We start from the raw sequence: 5,707 nt of genomic DNA, 5'->3' as shown, positions 1-5,707 counted from the left end.
CACTCCAAAGCCATCTTTGGTGCCACTGCCTGAGCCCCTCGACACGGCCGTCCCCACCGGCCAGGAAGGCTGAGGCAACTGATTTTAGGAACTCACCCGAGACAGGGGTGATCTGGGCTCTCGGTGCTCCCTGCCCAATCCCTTTGGCCCCGGGCGTCACATCCCTTCACGGAGGAGGACGGTGAACTTCACCCTGTCAGCCTAGAGGGTGATGAGAAGAGGAGCGCTACCGGAGGCAAATAACTACAAACCAAAGGGCAGGAGAAACCCAAGAAGGGCAGGAATGGGTGACACGAGCTGGCCAGGGCAAAAGAGTCAGGAACTGAACCTAGACCCATCTGGAACCGGCCACATGTCCTCGCTTTGCACCTTATGCACAGGAACTTTCTTCTCCTCCCATGTCAGCCAGGGCTGCGAGCTGCTGCCATGGGACTGCCAACAACGGGACGCTCTCGGCCGCAGATCCAACATGACACACGCAAGGACATCGCAGGGTTCCCATCCCAGACAAGACAAGGGGAAACCTCAGATAATGCGCCAAAGGGTCACCTCCAAATCCTGCCAGCTGACCAGCTCCAGGCTCTGGAGAGACAGCCAGCAGAGCTGAAACACCCAGAATCAGGCAACGGAGGGAAGGAGGGAGGAGGGGATGGGCTGCTGAGAGCTGCAAGATCTGGAAAGTATCACTTCGATTTAATGGACCTCTATGTTGGAAAATTAAATCAAGAAAGCTCTTTTCCTTGCCACTGGGTTGAGCGTAAGCTGAATGCGAGCAGGATTTAGAAGGGAAGAGCTTTCCAGATGAGCAGAGTGCAATTTTGTAATGAGGACCAAAATAATGATTAAAAATAACTAGCAGGGGGAAAAGGGAGCTGAGCGCGCAGCATACAAATGTCAAGCTCCAGCTCCTCTCAGCAGAGCCATAATAAAAGGGTTTAACCTATTATATCGATTAGTGGTATTACACCTCTTGACTGAGAAGAAACTCATTCTTACAGGCAAGCTAATTTCATAAATACTCTGCTTTCAGAGGCTTCAATAGGCTGATCATTTTTAATGAAAGGGTTGGGATTTAAATATACATCTGCAAAGGGATTAGCAGCGGTTGCAACTGGTGAGCGGCGTCTCTGGAGATAAAGTGACATTGCCATAGTAACCAAAGAGGCTGTCACACTCTGGGCTGTACGCTCGAGTGTGACAGAGATGCGGAGAAGCCCTCGGCATTCCCGGGTGCTCCCCAGGGCTGCTGCCAGCTCCCCAGGATGGCTGCGGAGAGACCGCCTGTCCCTTGCACATCCCCTGCCCTTCCCGAGCTCCCTGCATCCAAGGAGCCAGCAGGATGGAGGAGACTCGAGCAGCTCGAGAACAACCTGCGCTTGGGCACCCGTGCGGCCAAGGCTGCTGCTTGGGGTCGCAGCGATCCGCGACACAGCTCCTCGCCACGGCGCCTGCGGAGAGACCCCCGCAGCGAGGCAGCACTGCGGCCCAGGAGCTCTCGAGCCCGCTCCACCTCTTTGACGTCCTCTTTGATGTTGAACGCCCTCTTGGCACCAGCGATGCACAGGGCGCTTTCCCCAACACGGGATGAGGAAGGTGCTCTCCGTACGCTGGAGCTGACAGCGCAGCAGGGGCTGCGGCTGGGAACAGAGGAGCAGCAGTGCCGCAGGAGATGGGTTTGATGGGTTTCCATGTCGGAGTATGACAAAGGCCGTGGGCTGGGTAGGTGCAGGGTAAAGAAGAGGAAGACAAGAAGTCCAGGTAGAAACCTCCAGGGCAAGGCTGGCCAGGGGACACCGGTTCTTCATTGCCAAAACGCACCAACTGCCTCCCAGCGAAAAGCAGGCAGGGGCTCCTAGCTCTGTAACAGATAGGCAGGCTAGCGCACCCCCCGCAGCACCCGCATCTGCCGCTCCTGCAGAGCTCAGCCCAGGGCACCCATCTCACCTGCAAGAAAACCCAGCAATGAGACACTGAGCGGGAGTCCAGAGCCTGAAGGCCAATTAAGGAGCAAGAAAACTGCAGAAAGAATCCACAGGACAATCTGCATCAAAGACCCTGGGGCAAAGATAAAGAGCGCTACGGAGCCCTGCCACCTTGCTGTGAGGCCACTGAGAGCTGGAAGCAGGGTTTATTTGGCACTGAAATAAGATTCAGCTGTTCCCCAAACCAGCACTAGGTCCTGAGGGGGGATCCAGGAGCTTTACAGCCACACGATAAGAGGCTATTCGAGGTGGGCCAAGGACAGAGGTGGGATGGCGGCAAGCATTTCAGACAGGGAAAAGGAAGTCTCCAGGGAAAGTGTGGCAGCTGATTTATGGCACTAAGTGACAGCCATTAGCTTCTACTCCTAATCAAAATGCCATGTCGTGTGCATGCCCAGGGTGCAGCAAATCCTAAAGAGGACTGGGAAAGTGCTCCTGCTCCCTCCCCTGGCAGTACAAGCACCGCGGAGACACCTTCTCGGACTGCTTGTAAATGTGAGTTACTGAAACCGAAACAAAGGCCACCAAGGTCAAAACGCCTCCGGTTCTCTTTGCAAACACACTCGGGAGCTGCTCAGGGAAAGGAAAACGCCCAGAACAGTGCTTGACACATTAGATAGGGACCGAGTGCATTATCTGGTTTGCTCCTCATCTTCTCCGCTGTGCCCTTCTCAGCACACACCGCTCCACCTCCTTTCCCTACTCCACTCCCTCCCCATCACCTCTTTGCTCCCTCTGCAGCCGACTGCCACGATCACAGCTCGGCTCCACACTACAGCATTGGCTGCGCAACCACAGACTGCCGACCACAGCACGCGACCACGCGCTCTTCTGCCCCCTCCCTTCCAAATCCACCTTCCTTAGCTGAGGACAAAGGTGCTGCGTATGGGGAGGGAGCAGTCACATCCCAACCCATGAGTGAGGCGACCATGCTAACCAACTGCTACCCCAAAGGCACTCAGAGCAAAGGGCGCTGGGTTCAGACTTGGCCAGCCTTGCCCATGCTGGCAGAGGGAACCACGGCCGCACGCAGCCGGCCAGCGCCGAGCTCCACGCTGGGAGAGGGAACCACGGCCGCACGCAGCCGGCCAGCGCCGAGCTCCACGCTGGGAGAGGGAACCACGGCCGCACGCAGCCGGCCAGCCCTGAGCTCCGTGCCTCACGCACACTGAATCTGAAACACCTGAACTGAAGTGGATGGAAGAGAGAGCTCCTCATTCTCTCAGCACAGGAGCTATTATCCTCACAGCCACAAAGCAGGCCGTTCACTGATGGCAGACCTATGAACGCAGTAACGGTTGCGGCAAGCCTGGCAGCAAAGCCTTTGGCCCACACAAGACCCATAACGTCAAACAACTGGGCTACATCACTCACGCTCAGGGAGGCAGGCAGCATTTTCCTGCATGGAAAAGCAAAGACAAGGGTCCAGTGACTTTCTGAAGAAGTCACTCTTCCTCTCACAAATGCTCAGATGCTCCAAGTACCAACAAAAAAAGTATTACACATTTTAGTCAGCATAATGCCCCCCACCACACCCTGAGATGGCTCCCGGTGTGCTGCCTACCCACCTCCCCCCTCCAAGGGCAATTGCTTTGCTCCTACAGCATCTGGACCTGCGTGCAAGGCCAATCACTCTTCAGCTAGGTCTCTTGATTACTCTTATTAGGGAGGTCCCATGAAGCACTTCCTGAGAACTCATTACTAAGACACATCAACAAGCTAACTTGCTTTTAACTCATCAGTTGGGAAACTGCAAAGTGATTTGCTGCTCCGGTGCCTAATGGGAACCCCTCTAGTTTCCTGCCTATTTAACTACTTAAAGTTTCCCTTAACTACTTAAACTTTTTGCAGTTAAATGCCTGTATCGTAGGAGTCCCCAAAGGAGTGTCTGTTGGAGAAGTCCATGAAAGGAGCACAGAGGAGCTATTTACACCTCTGGGAAGGTAAAGATCCAATCACACTAAAGATTAACTTCATGCATATAAAGTAGTATTGAGCAGTGCTATGGATTTTCATTATTCCTGAGATGGAGTAGTCCTGCCTGCTGCACCAATGCAACAGCGTTCTTCAGCCCTCAGGAAGGAAGCATACAAAAGGTTTATATTAGAAGCAGTGAAAGCAAAGCCATCTTAACCACTACCTCTCTGTTCTTGCTTTTACAAGTGCTCTTTGCGTTGTTCCCCCTTTTCTAAAGATAGACAGCAGATACTTTGTGCATCTGAAAACCTAGGCCTTAAAGCAGTCACCATGCCAAGATTTCTTTACCGACTCCCCCACCCCAAACACATAATATTTAGCTATAAAATGCAAAATGCTTCCCTGCTACTTCTGGTAAAACTGCTATGCTTCCTTAGGGTCTAAGTATAAATGAAGTGTCCCAGTTTCTCTACCTGCACAACAGATAACAACCACCCCCTCTGTAAAAGGCTGGAGGCATTATAAGGGCAAAGTAGTAATGAGGTTCATCAGCCTAGACTATATTTTTGCCCTACTTTAAATAGGTCAGTATTATGCATACCTATAACAGCAGCAATGCTTTCCTTCTTTATTGGAAGAAAAAAAAAAGGGGGGGGGGGGGTGAATCACAAACTGAAAAGATCCAGATCCCATTTTTCTGCCTGCCTCCTTTAGCATACAAGAGATCATCACGAAAAAGCTGATGCAGCTGCCCTCAATGAGGGCAACTTAATTGCTAATAGTTGCCTGTCAGGAGCTAGAGTACCTTTCCTGGGAAAAAAGGGAACTGTAGTTAGATACTTCTTTCTACACTGTATCTTGGTGTTTGTTACAAACAGGTTTTGCCCACAGAATGAGTCCAAGCAAAGCAGAAAGGGTTTTACTCTAAGAACTCTAGCTATTCACTGATACTATGCAACACACCGAGGAATGCAGCAACACTTAATGCAGAAAGAGGGTGATTAATCCTCAGACATGCTAATAAATTGTAGGATTAAGAAACCAGCCCTAACAGTTCTTACTCAAGGGAAAAAAAAAAAAAAAAAGCAGGCTATAAGAGAAAGATTGTCCTAGCTGTCTGGATAAGAGTAAACAGGAATCACTACACTCGCTTCTTTCTTATTGCATTTTCTTCTTGCTGTGCAAACTAGGTTCTTCCTTTAGTTAAAGCAACTGGCTGAGTGAACAGGAAAGAAAACACAACCCAGGAAGCAGCTGCGTTGCCAGGTGATGCCTCTGTCACTTACTGTTTGAGCTTCTGCATGAGTAACTGCAAAAAGCAGTAACAATACCATGGGATTTCCCCCCCCCCCCTTTTCCAGCTAAACCTGAACATTTCTCTTAAGATACTTTACTGAACCTGAGATGCTCAGACATAACCCCTAGAAAAATACTAGTGCTTTAAAATACAAGCTTGTCAGTAAGGTGCACATCAGATATCATTTCTACGACAAAAAATACAAAGCCAAGGCTCTCAGCTCTCTCCTCAAACCTGTAGCTTCTGTTGGTAATTAAGCTTTGATTTCTCCTTACGGTGTATTTTGACACAGTGGCCCAGGATATTCCTACAATAAGAAAACGGCTATTGGAGCCCTCTAGCAATTTTACTCAGCTAAGGCTGTTGTTTTATACAACTAATCACAGTCACACAGCTGAAGACTGGCTAGCATTAAAGAGCCTATGTCATTTATGTAGAAAGAGACCAAACTGCGCATGAGTTATAAAGTCAGATTCCTTAAACATCACAGAATTATGACAGTAGCCAAGGA

The sequence above is a fragment of the Struthio camelus genome, chromosome 18 (assembly GCF_040807025.1).
Source record: "Struthio camelus isolate bStrCam1 chromosome 18, bStrCam1.hap1, whole genome shotgun sequence".
In the NCBI taxonomy this organism is placed as follows: Eukaryota; Metazoa; Chordata; class Aves; order Struthioniformes; family Struthionidae; genus Struthio; species Struthio camelus.
Note: the sequence above shows the minus strand (reverse complement) of the source record.